This window comes from Zootermopsis nevadensis, unplaced genomic scaffold (assembly GCF_977971745.1).
Source record: "Zootermopsis nevadensis isolate Lab colony 2312 unplaced genomic scaffold, Znev_1.0 Znev_ptg000019l, whole genome shotgun sequence".
Classification (NCBI taxonomy): Eukaryota; Metazoa; Arthropoda; class Insecta; order Blattodea; family Termopsidae; genus Zootermopsis; species Zootermopsis nevadensis.
The window spans coordinates 1085545-1112423 of NW_028259151.1; the positions used below are offsets into that span (position 1 = coordinate 1085545).

General features: G+C 37.3%; 1 long non-coding RNA gene across 5 annotated transcripts in view; it reads left to right on the plus strand.

Annotated features, from left to right (window-relative positions):
- Nucleotides 1-26879, plus strand: part of LOC110827502 (uncharacterized) — a 471708-nt gene that overhangs the window by 278056 nt on the left and 166773 nt on the right. The gene's annotated exons all lie outside the window — the stretch shown is intronic.

Genomic DNA, 26879 nt, shown 5'->3' on the forward strand with positions numbered 1-26879 from the left:
GTGTTTTATTCTCTATTACATTTAAACTTTGATTAGAAAGCTACGATTCTCAAGTATTAATTGTGTATGCAATATGTTGTTAGGCTTAAAAATGAAGGTGTTATAAATAATGAAGAAGAACGTTTAAAATTCGTGAATTTATGCGTTTAGAACAACCTATTGCGAAATATTTAAGAGAAGACGCTTATCTCAAATCGCAAATGAATTTCTTATCTACTGTGTGAGATATATCCGCATGAATCGGACCATCACAAGGCATTCTTTACATCCCTGAGAACTTAACAATTGAAGCTTTCTGAATTAATTTATCTTGATGAAGTTTTAAAATTATTAAAACCAACTCATAATTCTTGGTATCTGAAAAAACGGAAAATCCAAACAAGTCTTTTTATAAATTAATTTGTTATGACAACATATTTTAATTTAGGAACGCAACTGTATTGTTGTAAGCTCGACAACACGTTGAAATTTTTCATACATGAAATGTATTGATATCCATTGAATTCTGTTTTCTATAATGCACGATTCATTTAATCCACCCACTGTCTCTTTTTTTTCAGAATCGCCATCAAACAAATTGTAATAAAACACCATTACTGCGCACAATGACATCCCATCCTAGACCTATACATTGCAAACATTTTTCAACAAAAAATGTCAAGAGAGGGAGACACAAAAGAGAATGGAAAACAACAAATAATAATAAAATAAAAAACTACTGCCCTCAGGATAAAACACATGGAGGGTAGGGGGACATATATAGAGAAAAGGCTGTCTATCTTTCGGTTCGGTAGGCGACTGGGGTAAACAGAGTTTGGAAGAGGGGCAGTGAGGGGGTTGAGCAGAAGAGTTATTGGCGAAATTTGTTCGCCGTCAGAGCAACGAAGGGCATCAAGAGAAAAAGAAAACGCTGGGCGAGTTGTGACTACAAATTGTAGAAGAGTATATATCTCTTAAGCGTAGGAGATGGTCCCTGTAGGTTTAACTCATATGGGGCACGTGGCATGATTGGAATCCTTGCTCCCACTTTCAATTTTACGCCACTTTTCGAACTTTTATGCCGTAAATATACACTCTTTCCATAAAATGCCACCTTCAGATTGCCCTTTGTCTCAGTATTCCAAACGGTGAAAGCGCTTATCATTTCTTTCAAGTTTTGTTTTCAATTAATCATTCTTTATGCTAGGAAACATAACTGATTAAATTTTTATGTCCTCCTGAACAGTTACAGAATGATTTGAACATATTTCACGATTATAATGTTGCTGTGATATATTATTTTCCGTGCTGTAGGATATTTTTATGTCATTTACTCGAAAACTTCCAACTTTGAATGAACTTTCTCGTTTTAAGTGACGCGCGTATCATTTCCACATGAATGATTTCGGGTTTTCACGCCCGTGAGTCTTCTGGGCTGTATCGCCATGTAGTCTGGTAGAAGTTTAACAAAGTTTCAGAGGCCTTGCTGCCTCCATCATCAGAACGATGACTCATTTATTTTTATTACTTATGTCAGTTGCTGCTCTAAAGCGAAGTACATTTGATATTTAACGAAATACGAGAAAGTAAAGGTATGTGTACTTCATTCGAGCATTCTAGTGTTTGTGAGCCAAGCTTTCAGTGAAAGAGGAACTGGAGGATAACCTTAGATTGGTTGGTGCCGGATTCTTTGAATAAGACAGTGTAAATTTTGTGGCGGCATTGTGCCATGCGTTGTGATAAATTGACCCGTTGATCTATTTGTCACAATTTCGGCCATTCTCGCGGGATTGTTTTACACTACTTTAAAATCTCATAACACGAACGAGAGCACATTATATAATGGATTACGTGATTACTGTTCTCGCTGTCATGAATTTTCCGTGATATCATCATTAATTTAAACTGCACGAATTGTCTCCCCTCGCTCGTCGTCGAATGACGTCGGCTTCAGAATGTTACAGGAAAGGTGTTCTGTATTTGTTGAATTACAAGGAACTAAAATATCCGTACACTGGTAGCAGTGGTTGTACTGTCTAAGGCGTGGATCTTCACTGTTTAAATACTGAGATCGTTGCTTCTAATGTCATTTCGAGTCATGGATGAACATTCGCCGGTATTTTTGCTTTTTGCTATCCCGTGTAGGTGGAGTTTCTGCAACTAGCTGATCTCCCGTTCAAAGAGGCGTACCAGACGTATAACAGAGGATTTGTAAAGCTAGATATTCTCTCGCAGCCAGGTCTCATTCTAGGAACCGTGAACTTCTTGAAGAAGAAAAATAAGGAACGATTGGTACTTTTCTTCTCTTTCGAAGCATTATTTATTCCAGAACAGATATGTGTAGCCATCAAGAATATATAGCGCCTGTACAAATTCGTCTTGAATGTTGCCCAAATGAATGCACTTCTTTGAATACACTAATTTCGAAATTGGAAGCTGAAGATGTGAGTCAGCTTTCAGTCCTGTAAGTCAGCATGTCCATTCCCGGCGTAGACCTTACGTCCACAGGAAGTGCGGTTCGTAATACTGTAATTTGGATTCTCACTTAAAATGTGTGTTTGTGTCTGCACGGTACATTGCCCCGTGATTACCTCGCAGAAGTTTGCTTCCGTAAATGAGAAACACAGAGGATCGAGTGCAAAGTCTTACTGTTTCCAAGTAGGAATCAAACCAATCTCGGGATGTTGCTGTTCGGATCCCAGCTTTTGGACCACGTGACGGGGGAGGAGAAGGCAGAATTTACAATTCATCGGTAAGAATTGGCAATATCTCACATATCAATTTTCTTTCAGTAGCATCAACCGTATCTCCAGAATATTTTGTAGTGAAATTTATTTGCAGGCGTGCAAACCTTATTCTCGAACAGTGTGTTGATTAAAGTGATATGACAGTAATCTCAGAACATGATTTCTTGAGATGTTATACATATGGTTATTTCAATATTTTATAATTCACCTCAAGGCAGTGTTGGGTTTGTTTGTGTTAAATGGATCACGTTGCATCTGTACGAATTTTAAATCTGTATGTAATTCGGCTACTACCAAGAGTTTGATCGGGCGAGACAGATGATCATTGTAGAAGATGACGACTCTATCGAATTTCCCTGTTTACTGATACGTCAACGACTCATTGGCCACCCAAAGTTTTCAGTGGGTACCGAAGGCTCTTTCGCCGGGAATAAAGCGGGCAGAGCGTGATGTTGACCACACACATTCAGGGTGAAATTATTGAAATCTACTTCTCTGATCCTTTCATACGCTTTAGTCCTTCACGAATTAATAGTGACCTTGTGCACAATCTACTTCAATATTCAGTAACTCTGCATTTCTCCTGCGTAGTGTGTTTATGGGGTTTCATGAGATTCTAAAAGTAAACCGATCATTTCCTTAAATATTATTAACCAGTTGATGTTTGTAATAACGCGTTGTTTTCTTTCTTGTAGAGATGAATTTTTATAACTTATATTATTTATATGACCTTCGGCTTCAAAAAGTTAACGACGTAGGACTTGGGCATAGTAGCAACTTGACATTACCAATGCCAAGAAGAGAATTGTTCACGTTTTGAAATATTTTATGTTAATTTCAAGCTACGTGCTGGCTTTGTTCATTTCACATTTAGTCGTGATCCCTTTTGTGTTAAACTGTTTAAGTATAATGCTTAATTTTATTAATGTTTTCTGACTTAATTATGTTATGTGCAACTAAATATCAATTCGTTAATTTGGATAATTTGTGTAAATTTAAATCTGTATACAGCGAGGCTATCTGTTTACAGATATACATTAAAAACGATGTGATATTCCATGCATGCGTAGACGTATGTGTGTATGTATTTGGGTGTGCTAGATGAGCGTCATGTACGCGTTAATTAGTACTCGCTAATTGGGGGATGGGTGGGATGTGGGGGCACCTAGTGGAGGGGGGAGAGGTGGTTGTGCTAATTGCGTGCACAGTACCACACTTGATGCCGCGGTTTGACACCGAGCGAGGACAAACGCGTGTTGCTGTTGTGTTTTGCCTCACTCTCACGTCCTATGCAGTAGCTTATTTAAACTGTTCAATTGTTTCAGTGCATTAAAGCTCAAGTTAAAAGTCGCCAACAAATGACATGTGTATTCCTGCGGGACATGCTACGCTTTCTTAAATGATATTGATGGAGCTATTAAAATTGCAGTCACTATTGATAGTTGTTTGGACTTATCCGTCGTTCTTATATTTTACAAAGAGAAAGCAACTCCTGGAAGCTGGATTTGCTTCTGTCTTTAGGTGAGAGATACCTACTCAGTTGGGTCCAGTAGACAGGACAAGTTCCAGTCCCTGGTCTGGTGTGTAGGAATCCCTCACTTTAAAACAGGATCAAATACAGGTCCCGAAACGCATTGATCTGTTTGTAGAATATAATACAATGGACAAAGTCCAAAAAAACTGACAGTACTTACTAATTTGACGCTTACCCTGGTCTAATGTGAACAATGTTAACGAGTACCTACTAAGATTCCAAACGTTAAAATGTTGTTTTGATATTTGTTATCTCCTCATATCGTTCAGTATACCTCAAAATCAAAATATTACCCTGGTACAGAATTGTAGCCTCTACCAGCACAAGCAATTAAGCCATGGATTTGTATCAACTAGCAGCCGGGTATCGTGTACAGAAGTGCCTGTAAGCGTTCTTATTGTGATTCTGGCGAGACAGCTGTTGGATTTACAGTGTAATTGTAACTGGAAAATGTTACTGTTAAACAGCTGTAATGCTTTCGCGAATGTGAAACATCTCCTGATTAAATCCAAATCTTTACTAATTTAATAGCAGATGTACTAATACTGCTTGGATGATACATGATAATCTTCAGGCATTTATTTGGAAATCTTTGGGCCATAGATGACATGCATGGAAAATGTAATTTGGATAACCTGAAAGAGAGTGATTACTTGTGAAACCTAAGCAGAGATTTGAGATAATATTAACCTGGATTTCAAACAAATAAGATGTGAGAACATGATCTATGTTTAAATGGCTCAGAATACGGACTATTTGCAGGATGCTGCAAACATGGTATTAAACCTCTCGGTTTTATAAAAGGTGGGGAATTTTCTGACCAGCTGTGTGATTAGCGGCCTGGAGTTTGTTACCCCAACAGATATTTTTATTACATAAACACTAAGCAGTGCCCTGGCAAGTTAATATAAACAGATGTGTATAAATTATAAAACATTTTAAGTTGATAGTGCTGTCCTCTGATGCAGCACTGTTTAATTAAGCGCCGTGGCTTAAACAATAAAAGTAATAGTAATAATGATAGCTTTTCTTATTTCGTATTTAAATAGTGTTTGTGTTGATAATATTTTAGCAGCGCTGAAGGCCAGCAGATCAAACTGTTGGCAACCTTCACCTTCTATTCATGATAATTTAGAAATGGCCATGGCACCGCAAGGAGCGAGGCCACGTGCCAGCCACTGAGGGAGGCGTCCATTATGAGTTGGTGATCTCAAAGCATTTGTAGGCCTACTTGCGCTCATAGCGCAATGTAAGGAGAAAGAGTTAGTACTCCAATTAGAATATCATAATAATGTAATAGAGAACGTGAACAGCCCAGAAGACAGCCATCTTCATATTCGTCGCTGTGAGAACCCCAAGAGGCTATTGTAGTCAGAGACGTTCTTTATCCCTGTGTTTTAACCAGGTTTGGAAACTGTAAAGGATAATAGTAAATAAGAGATCTGGGTATAGATGAAGTAATTCTGAACTGGTGATTTTATTGCTTTGTTGTAAAGATAAGAATTGGATTGAGGACATATCATGACCACGTATAATACGGCTGGATTGTAATAATTTAAATTGTAATTAAGATTTCTGTCTTCTGGGTTGTTGCGTTGTGTAGTCTGGTCGATATTAACCAACGTTTCAGAGGTCATACTGCCTCCGTCATCAGGGCGATGAATGAAATGTATGAAATCCGGCAATGTATAGAATACCTAGGCAATGTATAGAATGCTTTAAGTCAGTAGGCTAAGTATGAAATAAATGGTAATGTTAATATTGTTTGGTTGTGTAAATTAAAATTAATCTAAGTCGATTGGGTAAGCTGTGAAGATGGAGGTTGTGCAAGATATTCGCGAAAACACCAAGCTACTGAATCTGAACATAACGAAAGTTTTGAGAATTAAAAAAAATCGTTTTATATACTAACCTAACCTAACAAATGTTTTGATAATTAAAAAAATTGTTTTATATTAAGTTTTTGCAAATATAAAGGATAAAATAAAACTGTATAAATCGTATCATAGAAACTTCTTTGTTATATACTCTGCGTAAAGAATCTAAGGGATTTTATAAAATTCCTAGGTATTCTATAGAATACCTAGGCAAAGTATAAAATTAACTGTTAGTTTCATACATTGCCTAAAAGTTGTAAGAATTTTATAAAATACCTGGGCATTCCATTGAATGCCTGAATTTCATAATTTGCCTACTGACTTTAGGCATTCTATAGATTTCCTAGGTATTCTATACATTGCCGGTGACATATATACATTACTCATTTTTCGTCGAAAAGAACATCATAGATTCATAGGGTCTTGATTTTCTGTTACGAACTGGTCGATAACTGTACTGTATACGTTGAAGGTCGTTCTTGGCCTAGTTGTTTCTAAATAAAAATTATTAGTAAAAGATAACATCAGTTATCACACTTAGACTACTTTAGTTTATTATGTTCATATGTTGCTGTAACTAATGTAAAACTAACGGTATGACAAAATATTTTTATCTCTGTGTAGCATATGAGATTCAAGCTTTTTCTTTTTGTTTGTTTCAGCATTATATCTTTATTTTATATTATACATATAATTATTTTCCAGAAGTTTGGTAAGTAAAGTAAAAGTAAAGTTTGTCCCACTATACGCCATGTAGGCGTTTGGGGTGAGTGAAGGTATAGCTCCTCTCTTCCTTGACCTCGGCACTAGATGGGGGTGAGTGGTGAGCATCACGCCCCGGCCGGCTTTACCCCCGGGAAAGGACCCCGGTACCCATTGTAGAGGAGGCTGGGTGGGCCCCAGAGCCGGTCTGGACGCAGAGGCTAGAGGAAAAATCCTCTGCCCCCGTCGGGGATCGAACCCCGGCCGTCCAGCCCGTAGCTAGTCACTATACTGACTGAGCTATTCAGAAGTTTGGTACTTTCCGAAATTAAAGCATACACCATTGTATGGTCTAAGTGGCGCTTGTATCAGTTACACGTGACAAGTTTGTTAGTACGCCATATTGATATTACCTGTTATCGGAAATTGAAAAGTATTATTTTAGGATATAATTCAGTGGCATAACGTCCATACCAAATTTTATCCAAATCCGTCCAATATTCAAGATGCGCTTGACTGACTTAAGAATTTATCATGGCATATTATTAAAGTGTTTTTAAAGAAATAGGGTGTGGACTGGATACATCTGACTCAGGAGAAGACCCAGTAGTGGGCTTATGTAAATAGGGTATTGAAACGTGTGGTTCTGTTGGCCAGCTGCGCAGTTATCAAGATCTGAAGAAGGAACTTGAGTTGGAAGTGTATTCGATTTTTGCTATTTCTTTACCTTCCGTTTTCCTTCCAAGAAGCTAGCGGAGGGAAAACACATTAATTTTGCAGCTTTTGTGATTTAATCCGTAATGTAATTAAGTATAGGCTTACGGTTCACTGCCCACATTCATAATCCGTTACCGACTCCGTTAAAACAAACATGATCGAAATGTTCCCATGAATTCTAAATGGGTCGGGGAATTATAACTCTAGATTTAACGGCCGTGTATTGTTTATATGACACCAGATACAGGCTAATAAGGTGTTTGCATTATTGTGCCAATTGCTACATTGGTTTATCATATTGGGATCTTTTGAATTGAATATCGATAATTCGACAATATAGAAAAGTAGATAATATCGACGGTTGTCAAAAAATGGTGAATCTGTGTATAAAGAATACACTACTTCAGTACAAAAATTTTAACTTTCCATGGAGCAGAATAATGTGTTCAGCTAGTCAAATTATCCGCCTTTTATGAAACGAGAATGTTCATTGCAGTTCTCAGAAGGGCCATGTAATTTATAATTCCACATGGCAGGAGCAATGAGAGATGAATACGAAGTACCGTTTGATGTTTGGGTGCTGAAAGGATCTTCCGTTGTATATCAGTCCAATATGAACTCGCCTGAGCCTTTGACCACATTCGTTGTTTCCTGTTTTATTTTAATGTTGCGCATGCCATTGAATGAGGAAATACAACGTTTATGTGTAGGGTCTAATTCCGTTCTTGTTTTGCAACACATATAAAATATATTTAAAAGTATTTGCTGTTTACCACAGTAATCTGTCTTCTTTTCAAGTAAAATTTTCTTGTACGTCATTGTTGCTCTCCTTTCAATAGGCCTAGCTGTTTTTAGGCGCGTTCGCATCTAAATTTGCAGAAGCGCGTCTATTCGCTTTCTCATGTTTGTATTTCTCTCATTCCGTTAGCATTCTGTCCGCATGTAACAACTCGCGAGGGATTGGACAGATTTTTATGACATTTGATGTTGGAAAGTTTTATTAAAGTGAATAGATAAATTTAAAGATTTTCTTCAGATAGGTCAATAACGGGCCTTTATATGACAACCTCTTTGTTTATTTACCCGGAAATGGCGGGATGGGGGAATCCTTAGGAGACCTTGATTTCGGGGAATCCACATTTATCCAGATGGGAATCTTTGATGACGTCGTCACCGAGACAAGCGTCACTTAATTGTGACGCCTAACGTAAATTTCCTTGTTGTATTCATAGCGTACAAGATTTCGTATATTTGTTGCGGAAATGCGTTGATTTTGTTGAAACTATGGGGAAGATGGAACCTACGTTTCATGAACTTAGCCTTATAATCTGTATTATGTAGTCAAACTGTTTAGTGGGGCATGTTTACTATAAAGGGGCGAATTGTTTTAAATGCGTCACGGTTCTGCTTCCAGTATTGCATTGATGCCATTTTTGCACATTTTTTTTATGAGAAACGAAGAAGACGTGTTCTTGCAAGAACACGGTATGTCCGCTTTGTTTCATGGACACATCGTTTTTGTATTATTATGTAAAGGTGTTGCAGATGTTAATTGAAGACGTTCTTCCAAACAGAATTTGTTTCTGTGTTGGCATTGTTAAAGTTAACCCCGTGAAGTCATTAACGGGGTAAAACATTACTTCTGGCTTCATGAACAAATACAAAACGTAATTCCTGAGTAGACTTGACGTGCATCGCGGTCTGCTGGAGAAGAAATGTGTGACAAGACGAGTGTATGGTGGAGACTGTAGGAATGAAAGGAAGGTAGTGCCAGTGGTGATGAAGCTTGTGTTGTGGTTTGCTTCGAAGAACTTAGGTCAGGAAGTGTATCGTAGTCTGTTGTCATACAAGTTATATACAACAGGACTGTACACTACCAAGTACCTCAAAATAATGCAAAGAGAAGAGGTTTAAACAAAAACACAGGCGCACGTTTTCTTCTTTTGTGCCTGAAAATAAATGTCTGTACCTTTCAACAGATGAAACAAGTAAATAAATTGTATTAGTAGCTTGGTGTCTAAATTCACTTCTTTGCTATTAGTTTTCAGCTTTACAGAAAATTTTGTAAATGTAATCATTATATTCTTTTTCTTAAAATGAAGTGTTTTAATATAAGCCTGGAAGTTCTGTTAGTGTAGTGTGTGACGGGCTGCGGGCTGGATGGCAGGGGTTGGACTGGGACAAGAATTTGTGCCTTTGCCACTACACACAGACCGAGATCGGCTCAAGAAGTGTGTTCTGTAGAGTCAGTCATATGACGTTTTGATACCGTACAGTCGGCCTGCCCGAGGTGGTCTGTTGACAGATATGAGACAATTCAGCGTCTTCCTTAGTTCCGTCCGGACAATTATATGTACTAATAAGTTATTGTAGAGCTTATTATTTTGAAATAGGCTGATGTTACTGTTTGTGGTGATGTTAAAATTCCATTTTATCCATACCATATTGTATTCCATTTCCACCCTGTCGTCGCGTCATTTCGACGTACGCCTGAGACTGTGAAGTATAATCTTCGTGTGTCATCGGTAGAATACGTAAGAGGATTACATGATCACACATTCCAAATGATAGGTCGGATTATAGTATGCCTGTCGAGTTATAAGTTACAAAGTCCTTGCGCCCTTCTGTGCGTATACCCGTTTTATTTTGCTGCATGATATGGTTCGTAATGTGTGTCCAAATTACAGTAATTAACTGCATGGAATAAGGCGTTCTGAACAACTGTATTCAACTGGTTCAGTAAAGGACCAGTCGTGGGATGTTCTGAATACGATAATGAATCTTCGGACTTTCAAAGTGCGGGAAATTGTCTTTACTAGCTGAGCAACTATGTTTTTTATGAAGGACTGTGATCAACTTACTCGTTGGAAATCACTACTTCTCGCCTAACACCGATGTTAAAGTTATTGAAAATTATTTTAATTCTCTGGAAAAGAATTTAAACCCTCAAAATTTGCGGGTAGTTCTCTTAGGTGATTTTAATATTCCTGGCTTTGATTGGGTACATGGCTTCCCTCAAGCTAACTCACATCACTATATCAAAATTAGAGGGGATGTCGTTCATAGTGCCGCATGCTATCTTGGACTTGCTCAGCACAACTTTACCATTCAAAACAAGAATCTGCTTGATCTTGTTTTTGCTAACTTTTCCTCTGTCAACGTTATGATTTTTAATCACGATTTGGTTAAACCTGATGTTTTTCATCATTCCCTGCTTGTTGATCTTAGAAATATATTTCTGACTACCAATTCACAGCCCTCTCGATGTTCCCGCAATTACGCGCGTGCTGACTATTTACTGCTTTACAGGTATTTATTCTCTTATGATTGGTCCTGCGTTTACAATCAGTCCTCTGTGGACTCTGCCGTAGATCAGCTCAAGTCGGTGGTTACTGATCATTAAATTTAGTTATTCCAAATAAGCATTCAAGTAAGTATAAATTTCCTATCTGGTTTTCCGGTACCTTAAAATATTACATTAATAAAAATAATCATTATTTACGTCGGTTCAAAAAGACCAACTCACATGAACATTATACCTACTTCGCGCACTTTCGTAAATTAGTTAAGGCTACCATTAAGTCTGATAGGCGGCGGTGGTTAAAGTCTGTTGATGACAGTCTTAAAACACACCCTCAGCATTTTTGGAAATACGTTTCAGATTTCAAAAGAAAAGATAATTCCTTTATTCAGCTAAAAATTGGTGATCAGTTTGTCACTGACCCCAAACACATTGCTGATGAATTTGCTACCCATTTTGAATCAATCTTTAACACTTCTTTCCGGTCCGTTAGTCCTACCGATACTGTTACATCAGATTTTTTGTCCATCGCTCCTATCTCTCCTGCTGAAGTTAGCAAGGCGATCAAGCGCCTCAGACCTTCAAAGTGTGTGGGATTAGATGGAATTCCTTCGTTAGTAATTATGGGTTGTTCTGGTATTTTACTCCCTTATTAACCTATATTTTTAATTTAAGTATAAATAGTGCCACATTTCCATCCCTGTGGAAACAAACAGCTGTTGTTCCCGTTTTTAAAAAAGGAAACAGTTCCACTGTTAGTAATTATAGACCCATCTCTATTCTTAATAACTTTTCTGAAATATTTGAATTTATTGTTTATGATCATTTGCAAAAAAAATTTAAGTACAGATTAAATCCCACACAGCATGGTTTTCGTAAATTTAATTCCACAGCAACCAACTTGGTTACTTACTTTAATTCCGTTTTACCTACAGTGACTACTCAAGGACAAACAGATTCTGTTTACTTTGATCTTACTAAAGCTTTTGACTTAGTTCTTCATAATATTCTTCTTAGGAAACTTAGAAACTTTGGACTATCACCCAGTTATGTTGATTGGTTCCATAGTTATCTTTCTGACAGGCAATTTTTTGTTCGTGTATCTGGAACTCTTTCGTATCCTTATCGTGTTAAGTGTGGAGTGCCTCAGGGTTCCACCCTAGGCCCCTTACTTTTTAATATATTTATTAATGATATTTGCGACTCCATACATAACTCACAGTGCCTTTTATTTGCTGATGACTTAAGGATATATCGGAGTATTAGCGATGTTGATGACTGCAAACTGTTACAGGACGATATTTATTCAGTGCAAAATTAGTGTCTTGTGAATGGGATGCAACTTAATTTAAGTAAAACGACTGTTATATCGTTCACCCGAAAGACAAACAGTATTTACTTTAATTACAAATTGTGTAACAATCTGGTGGCACGCTCCCATTGTGTTAAAGATCTCGATGTTCTATTGGACTGTAAACTTTATTTTCACCAGCATATCAACTATATATTCTCACAAAGCCTAAAAATGCTTGGCTTGATTCAGTACATTACTTCTTCCTTCTCCACTGTTGATAGCCTTTTGGTTTTGTACAGTACTTTAGTCCGTTCCAAAATTGAGTATGCATCCGTTGTTTGGAACTCTGTTACTAATACTGACTCCTTTAAATTGGAAAGGATTCAAAGGAAATTTGTAGCTCTATGTTACACTAGATTCTCTAATGGCGTTTGTGCCTATAATTATGATGATATATTAGTTAGATTAAATTTTTTATCGTTGCATTTAAGGAGGAAGCTTTTGGATGCCCTTTTCCTCATCAATGTTTTTAAAGGCAAAATTATTTGCTCATCCTTTTTGATACAGTTAGTCTCTGCGTACCCACTAAGTCTATCAGAGACTACTCTACCTTTACTGTACAACGTAATTTAAAGGCTAGTCCCTCTGTAGGAGCGTCGACATCTTTAACAAAGATCGTGTTTTGCTTACTGATGTCAGTCAGCTTTTTAAACAATAATCATCGTTTTTTGTTTATTCACATGCTGTGCTGACTGCATTTTATTTTGTTTTAATAATTTTATAAGTTTTTTCTGTTTTGTTTTATTTAGTATTATTAATTTAATTATATTACTTAGGTATATTTAGCTCATTTACTTATTAATCCTTTTGCAATAAATTAACATTGTACATTTATATATTTAGTTTATTGTTTGTTTTTGTATTGTAATGTTTGTATTGTTAGTGCTTTTCTGTTATTTGCCTTTTTGGCTGTTGTTAAGCTCTTTAATAAATGAATTGAATTGAATTGAATTATTCCTTCTATTCACCACTTTATAGGGTATTTACTTCTATGTACCCGAGACAAACCTTGCACCTGAGGTGCATAATGCTGCAGTTATTTCCGAAATGAATTTTGTTTGTAATATGTGTTACATGTATTATATAGTTTTATTGTGAGGGGTGACTATATATTTTACAACAGCGTCTTTCGGATGATGTATGAAGATCCTAGAATGGCAGTTTTCTGGAGTTTCCTGATGTTGTGTTCGCCCTGGATTTTGGCCAAATACTTTCAGAGTGCCTTGGAGACAGTTACAGTTGCTCCTATAATTATTTAAATTATTTTTGCTTTCACTTTCCACATTCTCTGTATTTATTGTTATTATTATCATCATCAGTGTTTGCTTGTCATTGGCTCCTCGCTGTTGGCAAATACGTTAATAAATGAATTGAATTATTATTATGCATCTTAGTCTCAACATGTTCATTGACTTAGCATAATTAAAATTAATGTTTTCTAATCAGGTCAAATAAGTAGTCTGTTTAGTAGCGTAGGGTTATCATGGACGTATGAGTTAACAACTGTTGCGTTGGTTTTGTTCATCTGATAAACGATTGGCAGTATAATTAATAATACAATTGGAACAGCTTTAACTGAAATTATTCTGGGCCCAAAACACTGTGATAGATACTACTTGCGTTGTGTTGGCAGTAAATAGAAAGTTGCAACCTATTCTTTCATTACATCTACGAAACTGCTGTGTCACATTTTTGCATATTAGTTGAGTGTTTTCTCTGTTGTGTGCATTTTATTTTTCATGTTGTGTGAAATTGTTCGTTTGTCATTCTGTGGTAATTTTACTCGTCAGTGCACGTTTTAGCAAGGACTTGTCTGCATTACACAAAACTCATTGTCAATATTTTTAAATACACAGCGCTTTTAATTAAAATTATACTTTGGTACAAATTTTTAGCAAACATTTTTTCTTGTTGGAAGAATTTTTGCCGACAGAAAGAGAAAATAAACATAATAAAACAGACGCGTATTTTCTTGGCATATGATAAGTCTGCAATTTGAAACAATCAATCTTAAAAGAGATTCAACCAGGGAGTAAAAGTTTTCTGCCCTTTTTCTCCCCATCCTTTTGAAACTGTCATTGCAACTTTAAATAGAATGTTTTATTATGTAATTAATCTTAAGCTCGCAGATCCAGGGGAAATCATTTAAAAGACAACTTCCCCAACTCTAATTAATTTTTCAAGCCCGCGGAGCTTTGGGATTTAATTTATGTCTTTTCAAGCATAAAACTGTTTAGGAGCTAGATAGACCATGTTATAGCATAGTTTGAAGTTTGGGAGTAGCTACTTTTCGTTTTTGTCAAGTTTTTTGTCTCTCTTTCGTTCTTTCTCTACCTCTGCTTGCATTAGGTTCTATGCACATTGTTTGAACAGTTCCATGTGGAAGGCCCACTGTCCACGACAATTCTCATTCGTTCGTTCGTTTCAGATTACAATATTCATGTCTCGTTTGAATATCTCTTTTATTTTACCTGTTTGGTTCTCCTTTAATCACTTCAAGCGATATTCAGTTTCAGTGCTGCAGCACTTGTCCGAATGCCTTTCGAGTTTTATTTGTACTTATTTCGCATTATTTGTATAAATGTTACATTAATAAACCACAAGTCGTGTCTTGTAATTACCTTCTATGAAACATTGACAAAAGGCAAAGGCTTTAGCCGGAGGTGTTCTACATGATAGTGGTTTTGTTTCTTTTTCTTTGGATAGCAGATCTGACGTATGCTAATGTTATCTTGCAATTGATGTGTTGCCGTGTTTCTCTTAACATTCATAACAGCACACAGAAAGTAGCCCTTATGTTTGGCTCCGCATTGAATTCCAAATTTACATCATGCAGAATGTGTGAAATGTCACTTCCACTCTAGTGAAGCTGGATCCTGTTCTGTCACATGGCTTCCTTCATCTAATCATCTCCACCCGGTTGATAGAATGCAGTGGATTTTATTCAAGCCGTTCTCCTTATAAATTTCTCATATTTCTGAAATTAGTCACCATGGATTTTAAGCAGTTCTTTTGCTATGATTTGGAATTGTAATGTGGCAGGTGGTAATTAAGTTAAGCGGGAGATTTTATGGTCGCACGATGGCGAATATCAAAATGCCTGCCCTGTGGGTTGTTGCGCAGTGAAGTCTGGTGGAGATTTACCGACGTTTTAGAGGTGCTTGTTGCCTCCATTTATTATGGTGTTAGGAGCTGGAAACACCTCTGAAACGCCGAAAAACGTCTACCATACTACACGGCACAACCTAGACAGCTATCGTCTAAGTAAAGGGTGTTTGTTATTGGAATGCTATTACAGTATCGCTGGTTCCTTGTAGCGATTTTGGCTTAACATGCAATTCACACGCGTACAACTGAAACTAGTGTCTCAACATAATACGTTCGTTATTTTAAACCTTATGGTATTGTAATTCACTTAAAACATCGATGAACTGTGCTACACTTCGTGAGGCCCGACGATGAATTCGAACTTTTTTGTTGGGGGGGGGGGGGTTCCTATAACGTATTAATATTCTTTCGTCCGTTCTCCTTTCTTTGGGACGTCTACTTTAATTTGTTCTGCTTTTTAACAACAGGAACATTAAATAGTTTCTTTCTGAAATGTAGACCCACCTAATCAAGAACCACAGTCACAGTACAAGGGTAATAGGACAGAACAGAATTGTCTTAATATATTCTACAGATTAACCAAGTGTGTGAAGCTGAGTTTTGTGTATCCCTGTGTGAGCTGTGTTCTCTGGGGAAAATGCTGTGTTATTCTTTATTTTTATGGCCTGCAGATGTTTTTTCTTCTGGCGTGGATTTTAATCAGTACAGCATTATGAAGCACAACTTCTGTAATGCAGTCTGGTAATTGCTTTATTAAATCTAAAATATTTTAAACCCGTTTTTTGATACAACGTAAATTTCTTTTCATTTAAAGTTGCATATTGGTTTCACGTTTTAATCAATGATTTCAAAAACATTGTGTCGGGAATCACAATTTTTCAATAGACAGATAAAACTGGTTTTGAGTGATTTGTTTTTGCAATCAGAATGTCTGATTACATAAATATAAAGTACCCACTTTTAGAAAGTGTAGGGAGTGCCCGTATGTATTATTGAATGTTTAATCTTTCCTGAGAAGCTTTCTTAGATTGGTACTTTTTTTCTGCGCTAGCCGACTTATTGCATGTGCTATTATTGTTATTTTATATTAGGAAATTTTGTTTTGTATGTATTATTTGTATTTTGTATTTTAATAATGCATAATTGGTATGTTATACGTGTAATTTACATTAGAAAAATGAGTGTATTCTTCGATAACTTATTTAGTTGAGATCTGGTGATCAAGTGGAAAGTTAATATCAGAGAATGACCGTTTTGAGATTCTGTCTAATGAGTAGTAGCTTTCCCTTTCTTTAATTTAACCTAAATTTACTCACTCAAGGAGTGTAATTCTAGTTACGTTACTAATTAGTTTCTATTCAGAGCCGCGATTGATAATGAATGTCGGTTTATGTATGTAGCGTTGTATTTAGGCTCATGCGTAATGAGCCGGGATAGCCCAGTCAGTATAGTGACTAGCTACGGGCTGGACGACCGGGATTCGATCCCCGACGGGGGCAGAGGATTTTTCCTCTGCGTCCAGACCGGCTCTGGGGCCCACCCAGCCTTCTCTACAATGGGTACCGGTTTCCTTCCCCGGGGGTAAAGCCGGCCGGGACGTGATGCCGACCACTCATCCCCATCTAGTGGCGAGGTCAAGAAAGAGAGGAGCTATACCTCCACTCACCCCAAACGCCTTAATGGCGTATAGTGGGAAAACTTTACTTTACTTCTCATGTGTAATGTCTTTATTCCACTGGGAATGATATTGGAGTCGTCATAGAGAGTGAAGTTCACGAAGTAAGGTAAAGTCTCTCTTCCTAAATACAACGTGATGAAGGCTTATAAGATGCACAGACAAATTAGGATCTCGGATTGACGTTTGAAGGTTTCTGACAATGGCGCCTTATAATAAGTATTTTATTTTTATTTAGACTTTGTCCATCATCTTCTATAAAATCATAAAACTACAACGTTTCGGAGGCTTTATTACCGAAGCATAATTTAGCTTCCGAAACGTTTGTAGTTTTGTAATTTTATAGTAAGACGATGGACAAAGTCCAAAGGATTAATGTTAATCTGTCTAAATCACCAATCGCACATCCAGCTGTCAATGCCTGCTTTCTGGTCGTATCGCTTATGAGTTCTTTGAATGATGTGGTAAAAATGATTGCAAAAAGTAGGGCTGGTCATGTCGGTTTGTCGGCATGATTCTATTCGAGAACCGCTTGACGAATTTGGATGAAATTTGATATTGACGTTTTGTCATCCGGGATTACCCTAAACTCGCACTTTACAGTTTTGCACAATCGGTAATACCAGCGCGGTGGGCAAACAAACTTGTGAGGCGGGATCGACACTAGCGCCACTTGATGTTTGGTTATATATTTTCGGGAAACACAAACCCTTTCAAGAGTAATTCTGTGAATTGTGTAAGCTAACATGATGGATGCGTGAGAAATATTGGGTTCGATAAGGATTCGATCTTGCGCTCCTTGCGTGCGAGAGCTGCACCCTACCACAGACCTAACTCGCCTTATGACGGCTGCGGTATTGACTAATTTAAAGAAAGCATTAACATCACATGATTTGTGTAGTTTGAAACTAGTGTCTAATTAAGATGACTGACGTAATCTTTTATTAATACTTCAGAATCTACAAGGAACGCATGTATATTCTGGTACGGGCTACTCCTTTCCAGTCGTGTTATAATATCTTCCTGTATCGCCGTTCATTTTAACTTCGAAGTGCCATTGCTCCGTGTCCTTCTGCATTGTCTCCCCCTGACAGCAGCAGTGTTGCTGGCTGGTAGCTATTGATCCGCCCGTCGTTTCCTCTGGATGCCACATTTTTCATGTGATTTCAAGTATAAGCTAACTGGAGCCTGAAACACCACCCATCACATACACACACAGACACACACGCAGTATTATAAAAGGGATAGGATAGGCAGATTTGTGCATGATTACATTTTGATGCATTGCTACGTCAACTCGTCGAGCGAGCCTTTAGCTGATACGGGGAGAATTGTGAGATGAGGAGTAGGGGGTAGTGAAATTCAGGGAAGTGAAAATGTTTTATTTTGCCATTGCTTTTGCCTCACTCTTTTAAAATATCACAAGTAAAATCCATGAATCAAGTAAGTCTGAGACATATAGTTCTTGGAGCACAAATATGGTCATGACAAAAGTTCGGTTGTGACACACAACTTGCCTTTTTTATACAATTACTTACACACCTATAGCACACTCCTGCACTTACGTGGTTGTCATGAACTGATTTTTTCGATGCGTGGCTGGGATATATTTAGCGACACTATGTTAGTATCATCAGACCTTACTGTGATATAATAACTGTTTTCATGAGTGAATGTTGGTGAAATCGGTTGACCGAATGACAGCTGGAGACAGCAAAACCGTACCCTTGATTTCCGAAAAGGCTCCCTAACATTTATCACGAACGGTCCAGGTCTTGAAACGTAGATCTACTCCAAGCTGTAAAATTATAAGCTAGTCAGAACCTAGTTGGTCTATGGGTATGTCGTAATTAATGACCCGCACGTTGTCTGATGGTATAATAATTAGTAACGTTAACAGGAAATGCCTTGCTTAGGGTATTATTGAGGCGTACTTCCACAGTACGAATCGAGCGTAATCTGATCGAGTAGAGCCAACCCATTCGGTAATTATGCCGTGGAAAATAATACGAATAACCGAATATGCGAAGTAAATCGATATGAGAAACGAATTTCGTGGCGGAATTAACTGGAAGGAGAATACTTGCTTGAAGATGCTGGAATAAGTGAAAAGTGCATTAAAATGTGGGTAGTTGAACCAAGTTCAAGTACTGTTTCTTGTATCTACAATAATTGTGTTCCTATAAACTGCAGCAGTGCTCCGGTGTAATTGTATCGTATTCGAATAAATTTGTACCAGCTATTTTGTTGTAATAATTGAAGTTTATTTTCGTTCGATTTTTAGGTTATGTCCCAGAACGAAAAGAACATCATATTCAGTTTTGTTTAATTGATTTTATTTTTTATCTTTAAAAATGTTTGCATTGCATTAATTTAATGGAAATTTTCCTGTACACTTTAAACTGTATGTACTACCTGATTTTAATATTGAGTATATGCATTGAACACTGGCTGTATTTGTGTGTGTTCTGTGGTTCTTAGATTACATAGGAATCATTTCCTTAAATGGCACTAACCAGTTGATGTTTGTAATGGAAGCATGTTCTTTTCTTTCCTTTATAGCATTAAGTTTTTGTGCAAGGCGTAATCGAAGATAAAAACCATAATTTTGCTCCTAATTCGAAATGGTCTTTATTAACTGAAGTCTTCAGTCGCTTCGAGTGGAGCCACTATTACTTATGATATGACGTTTCTTGAAATTATGCTATAAGTTTCAGAAAAATAAAAATAATGAAAAATACAGACTGTCATTATAATGACAGCCGCCTTAGGAGGTAGAGCCAACATTCGAATCGTGCCGTATATCATATTTCACAGTGGGCATCTGCAACGTAATTTTGGTGTAATGAACCCACCGTGTTCACAAATCGTTTAGAAATTATTAATTTTTCTTTCCAAATTGAGTATATTTGTATCGGGGGGTGTATGAGTTTTAAATTACAAACACTAGTATTCTAGTTCGACTTGAATAAAATATCAGTGGTGAATGAGATGAATTTGTCTACATTGATTGATTTCTGAGTTTGTAGGTGTTGTGTGAAAACTGGGGCTGTGTAATGTCGGATAAAGTGTTTACTGTGACTAAAGGATTTGTTAAGATGCCGAGAATCGTACGCACTATCCACATACTGTTTAAGGTTCCGCCTGGAATTTAGTTTTGTGGGCCGAAGAAAACGATGAAGTCTCTAACGATGTTCAGTTCCGGTATTGAATTCGGGTCACGTCGAATGCAAGTCACCCTCTTCTTACGCATTCTATTAGTTTCGTGATGATCTGTCCTGCACTGCATTGTTGATGATGGTATTCTTTTTATTCTCATTAAAAGAGATGCAAGTTGGGAAGCATAATTAATCTCTAAAAAGACAACCGTCCCGTTTTGTCAAGGAATGCAGCTTTTTATGTTGATACTCCATGGAAGATTGTTTCGTATTCCGTTTCTCCGTAATTATCTGGTTTATGGACTGTTTTTATACGGTAATGGATTCGAGCGTTCTTGCTAATGTGATGTGCATCACATTAGTGTCATTTATTTATGGTACTTACAGAAAATTATAGAACTGCCTGTGTGTAAAAAGAAGTGTTTCATTTAATTCAAATGGAACCAGTACTCAGATTTCTTCTTACCATAGAGGAGAGAGACAGTGTAAGGTTATGAACCACTCTTGTTAGTGGAATTGTTAATAATTCTCGATTTTGTAATATTTTTCCATGTCCAAGATATAATGAATTGCAAGGCATTTAATGTGTTTTTCCGTTGCATCGAATAGTGTACATCGCTTTAAATTATTGCCCTAATTACACTAACAAGGTAGACTCCACAGAGAAAAATGAACCTGAATATTGTAGTTGCTTTTAAAATTTTATCATACGAACAGTGTTCTTCATATCACAGGAAGAAATGTTTATAATGTCTATAATCTAAACAATTTAGTGACTTCCCTTTCGTCATTTATGTAAGATTGTCTTAACTGTAAACCCTCAGGGGCCCACGTTAGTGGGTACTGGAAGTGGCGATCCCGAGGTACTCGAGCCTCTCATCGCCTGGGGGAATAGCTGGGCCACCCTGTCTCCATGGTGTAGAAATTCGGATTCCTGGTCCTCCAGGTTCGGGGTTGGGCGTGAGGTTTACGGCCCCATCCCGGAAAAAGACTAATTAAGCAGAAAGGTAATACGAGAAGAAGCCGCACCGATCTAACGATTACGCCCCCCAAAAATTACGCGGAGGAGGGCGGAGGATAGGTCAAAATGGATGAAATTTGTTAGGGAGGCCAAGGCCTTGCAAAAGGGCTGTAGTGCCACGGAGTAGTAACATTCTTAACTGTAACTGTTATAGACAAGGTGTAAGAAGACTTTATTTATACACACACAATAGCACTAAAGGTATAAGTAATAATAAAAGAGGTTTACTCTAGTTGTTTGCTTCTTGGATTTTCAGTGACGCATGTATTATCGTCGATAACTTGTGACGGTGTTCATGAATATTAAATTGAGAGGGGGGGCAGGGAGAGAATGCGTCCTTAGTCTCCTTAAAAGTTGTCCTGTGTCTCATGTTGATTTCATAAACATGAAGAAATATCCAAGGGGGTCTGGAACCCTATTTTTTTGATTAGCAGAACGTTATGATAACGTTGATCAGACAGTTTCCAGACTGCAGCTTTTTTTCGGCAAAGTAGTAATGCTCGTGACTTTTATCTGCTGTTTAATCACCGTGCATGCGGATTAAAGAAATTCGTTAATAGACCTACATTCTGTGCATAAATTTATACCCATAAATCTGTAGTTGTGAGATTTGAGATGTTCACGGTGTTGAGGATAATGATGTTCTTCTGGAATTTGGCGCCGTTAGGCCCGTCGGTATAAGCCTACGTGTCGGAGAAAATTATGTCACCATATTGAGGGCAATGTTAGGTAGTAGAGGGATTTATATACGAGATTAGTTTGAGGGAAGGCTGAGGGAGTGGGCCACTCGCAACATCTCCACTTGAGCCCTGAATATGGGGACAGTATGTTTCTCCAAAACGTCTTCAACCGACAAGTCTACGGCGCCAAAGCCAAGATCATCATCATCACTAATCAACATGTGTTAGCATAGTGTTGCTTCCGTATATAGTTATGTTGCACTCGACTTCAAGCCAGGAAAAATCAGGAAATTTAATTGTCAACATTTTGTCATTTCACTAGAGCTGAGGGGGAACCACGAGAGTCCTCATACCAGGATTCGAGTCGGGCAACTTATCTAAGCTGTCATAAAGTAGTTCTTTACTTTCCATATACAACATGCTGGATCTTTAATATTTCTCAAATTTCTCAAACACTGAATTAAGTGTTAACATATTTTATTTTTTGTAGAATTCATAGATGACTTGGTTAATTCTTGTGTCTGAATTAGATCCTTCAGAAATTCGTTTAACTTGCTTTTCTTCTACGCTGCTCTTCTAAGTTCTGCTTCAGAATTAATGCGAGTATATGTTCCAGTACCATAATTCAATTAATTTCTTTATTGTTAGTGTTTTGCATGAACAGCCAGAAGGCCAAATACAGACACGACACAAGAGATGAGCAGAAGAACACAGTAATAAATACATAAAGGTAACAGCTAAGAGAGTATCAAACAATTACATGTGCAACTTGCTGCTGAATTCATAAATATCTTTGTAATAATAACTCTATTAAGTCAAATAATTCAGATAAAAGGAGAAGCAAGTATGCAAAACAAACAAGGTATTAAATCAGAGAATTTATATAATTAGAATGATAACATATTAAGTGGTGAGTAGAGGAGAGAGAAAGACTGTAATTAATATCTAATATATGTATAGTTACACAATAATTGCGGAATGTAATTAAGGAAAACAATTTTTTTTTTCAAATGTATCGAAGTCCCTGCAGACAGCATTTCCAGCTGATGCGCATTTAGCAGAAAGACAGTTTTTAATTAAAGGACTAACTGAACATAGTAAAGTCTCTCTGGTATTGAGTAGGAATCCAAACGGCTGAGGCTGAATCTTTGGTCTATATAGGGTAAAATATGATGTATATAGGCAGTCAGGAGAAGAGACTGAAAAGGTTAAAGTTCGAAGAACACCCAACAACTTCATACACGGTGAAAACACATAGTCGACTTAGTTTTGGAATCAAAGTTTAGAATCAATAAATATTCCCACGTCTTTAATAGAGTCAGTACTAGTTACAGAGGACGGACAGAGTTTCTAATCGTGGATCAATGTATTAGATTTTCTTGAGAAGGAAATTACTCTGGTTTTACTAACACAGATTTTCATGAAGTTAGCAGTGCATCAACCATCTACAGAATCAATGTCTGAAGTTGTTTACAGTCATTAGAAGATTTAATGACACGAAAATTTTTATATGGTATACTATACGCTGGAGTGGCTTGTGTGGTCTTGTAGTTTTCATACGTGAAGGCGGGAATAAGGTCCCCTTTAACAAGCCAAGAACTGTTGAACGGAGGTTTGTGAAGTTTGATATTAGTAAACGTTTCGTCATTCCAGTTTGGTGTAAGCCGTTCAACAATGTTGGGCACTATACATTAAAGCTACCTTCGTTTTTGCGTGGTGAAGTCACGGGATGGGGATTCTCAGGTTTCTGTGTTTCCCTTGGTTGTTGATGTTACCATAGTTATCTAGGAAATCCCAAAGTCGAGAATCCCCAGCCAGCCTTACTACCAGTTCGAGGAATCCACCGTGACGACATCTTAATCCATCCAGACACCTAGTATACCCAAAGGTCATTGACCTCTATACAACTTCGATGCCATTTAGGCCAACGGTAAAATTCTGCAGATTTCAACTTAAAGTTCGAAGAATAATTAAATTTGGTGGAGAAGTTTTATTCAGAATACCATTACCGATTTTTTTAAAATCTGTTCAGTAATTTCTGACAGGAAACATGTGAATGAATGAACAGTTTCGAACTTCCCTTCTGATGATGGTATGTTAGTAGGATTTGAGATTTTCGTGGCATTGAGTCTGAAGATGGCTGTCATCTGGGTTGTTGCGCCATCATTAGGGCGATCGCCTTGATAATGGAGGCAGCAAAGACCTCTGAAACGTTTCTTCCCGACTACACGGCACAACAGCTCAGAGGACAGACATCTTCAAGTCATATTTGGCTTACGCAGTTCGAGGTGGGAGCTCACAAAGGGTAAATCCACTGCAGCTCATATACAATCATGCAGTGCAATAAACTGGTGTCACTCTTGTTAATGATCTGCCGCTGGATGTTTCTGTTTGATTATTATAACAAGAAAAATTGTCATTTTTATGAACTCTGGAAAATACGTTACGAAGTTGCGATAAGAAACAAATCATTGTATATTGAGTCTGTACAAGTGAATAGCTAAATTAGTAACTGAATAAACAGTTAAAAGAATGTTGGCATGGTACGGGGAGACACAGGAAAAGTACTCCATCTCGTGTTGACCATATTCTGTCATGCTGGTCGAAGCTACAGCCGTTGTGTTGGTCATTGTCGGTGTCTCAGTCTTACACCACTTTGCGAATTCATAGGATAAATTTGTAAAATTCATTTCCGTAAGTTGGTACAAAAGTGGGTAAAGTTAATAAGCCATAAGCTTATATTTTTTTAATTGAAGGAACTGTAAATTAAAAATGGCTTTATTTTAAATTAACAGAATTGACTGGTTTAGCTGTGGCGGCAGGTGGAGTAAACACTGTATTTGTGCAGACTTGGATTTGTAGATCCCTCTTGTTTATCACGCCGTAGAATACTACGTTTCCATATGAAATTAGATTTACATAATTTGTACTCCATCATCTGTTATTAGGGTGATCAGATCAAGTTGGGTGAGATGGTAAATGCGTAAGAAATTTTGGTTAGAAAGTCTGAATGAAAGAGGGTACTCGAAAGCCCTAGGTGTAGATGGGAGTTTAATATAACAATGGGTGTTGGGAAAAGTGGACAGGGGGCGTGGATTGGATTTACCTGGTCCAGAATATATATTTTTTACACGGTAATGTCTGTATGTCCGTTCTTATTTTACGGAAGGTGGAAGAACTAGCTAAGTGTAGATACTAGTGTCTTAAGATAGGCTCTACTTCATGATGTTATTCTGTCAGTTTGCTTCGGTAAGTCGCATTTGTTGGTTTCGAATTTAGCATTGTTTTAAAAAAGTATAAATAAGCAAGGTAGCAAGATGCACATCCGCGGAACAGGCTGTTACGTCTCTACCAGGATTATAGAACTCAGATATCAGGCTGGAGATCCAGCAGTCAGCCGTAGCCGAACATTCTGTGGGAGCTGGACAAGGCTTTGGCTTTGACAAAACAGAAGTCGTGGCTAAAATCAGCAGCTACCAGTCTGCGAAGACTTTTGACAGGTTTAGATTTACTGATCTATCGCGATGATACGAAGCTTTTCTTATATAGTGTAATCTTCAACATGGACATGTACTGAGGACCACAGACTGGCTAATTTATGATCTGAAGTTTTCACGGCGACTAAGTATAATGAATTTATCTCGGGCTACCAGCTGTGTCAGGTGGTTTAATGGAGAAAAGACCAACGTTTCGAGAACCATCTTTTTCCTTGTCAAAATGTTGGTGTTTACTCCATTAAACCACCTGACACAGCTGGTAGCCCGAGATAAATTCATTAGACTGGCCAATTTTTTTACACGTCTTATTTAAATGATTTCGAGCAAAATTTTAAACTGGGTTGTGAGTCAAAATGCTGAAGCTATAGACATTTCGAGAGATTCAGTTTCTGCTGAAGTGATGTTATCTCTGCAGTAAATTTTGTAAGTAACTTATGTGTGTATTTCCATTTTATCACGAACGACCATATCTGCCAATTCACGCTGGTGATACGATTTGGAAGGCTCGTATAAAGAAGTGGTTGTGTATTGACGGTGTGCTTAAAGTGTTGTATGTACTGTACTTTAATGGTCTGCTATACGCTGTAACGCTGTTGTAATAATGATGGTGGGTTCCGAGCATCACTTTGGCCATTGAACTGTGTTGTCGTGGGCCACAATCAGCATGCAACACTTCGCCAGGTGAAATTGAATTTTGAGGAAATATTCTATTGCATTGCTTTAACCTGTGGAACGTGACCTAATTCGTAACGGTCAACACCTCGTATCACCTATCGATGAAGTTGTTCGCCGATAACTTGATTTGGAAGGCAGAGATTTCATTTACAGACAGTGAACGTCTCGCGTATAAACAAGCGCCGAAAGAAACATATTAAGTACGGCAAGTAAATTACAGTTCGTGAGAAATTTGACAACGCTGCATGTCTAGTTTATATTTACGCTAAATATACTCAGCTGTAAAAGTGAAAGTATGTGTAATTTAATGTGCTGAAATTTAGTAGTGGATTTAATAAAGGTTCCATTAAATTTCTGCTCGTGTTTACTGATAATAAGCACAAATTTATATTCTATTGTAAACGTTGCAAGCTTTCACAAAGTGAATTATTATGTATAAAACGAGAAGTTTCTTGCTTCTTAGAAATATATTAAGGAAACATATAGTTGATTCTGGAGTGAAGGAGTAATTTATTCGCATGAAAAGAAGTTTTGGCAAGTTTCTGTTGTCTCGTTCCCTTCAACATTTTTCTCAGGATCGGTCATAGTACTAGAGTGTATTTTAATAATTTTGTAATTTTATGTGAAACACTAACAGAATCTCTTGTGAGTCCAAGTCCGTGTCTTTCTAGCTTCCGTCTAACATCGTGTAGGTCTATGTATTATCATGTGTGTCTCCTCTTTCAGTATATTAAATTTTTAATGCTTTTGAATAAGAATTCCTGGGAGACCATTACTACTTAAAATTCGTGTTAAAACCGACCAATTAGGATGCAGATTTTTTACTTGTGTATTTTAAATACACTTTTTAGAAT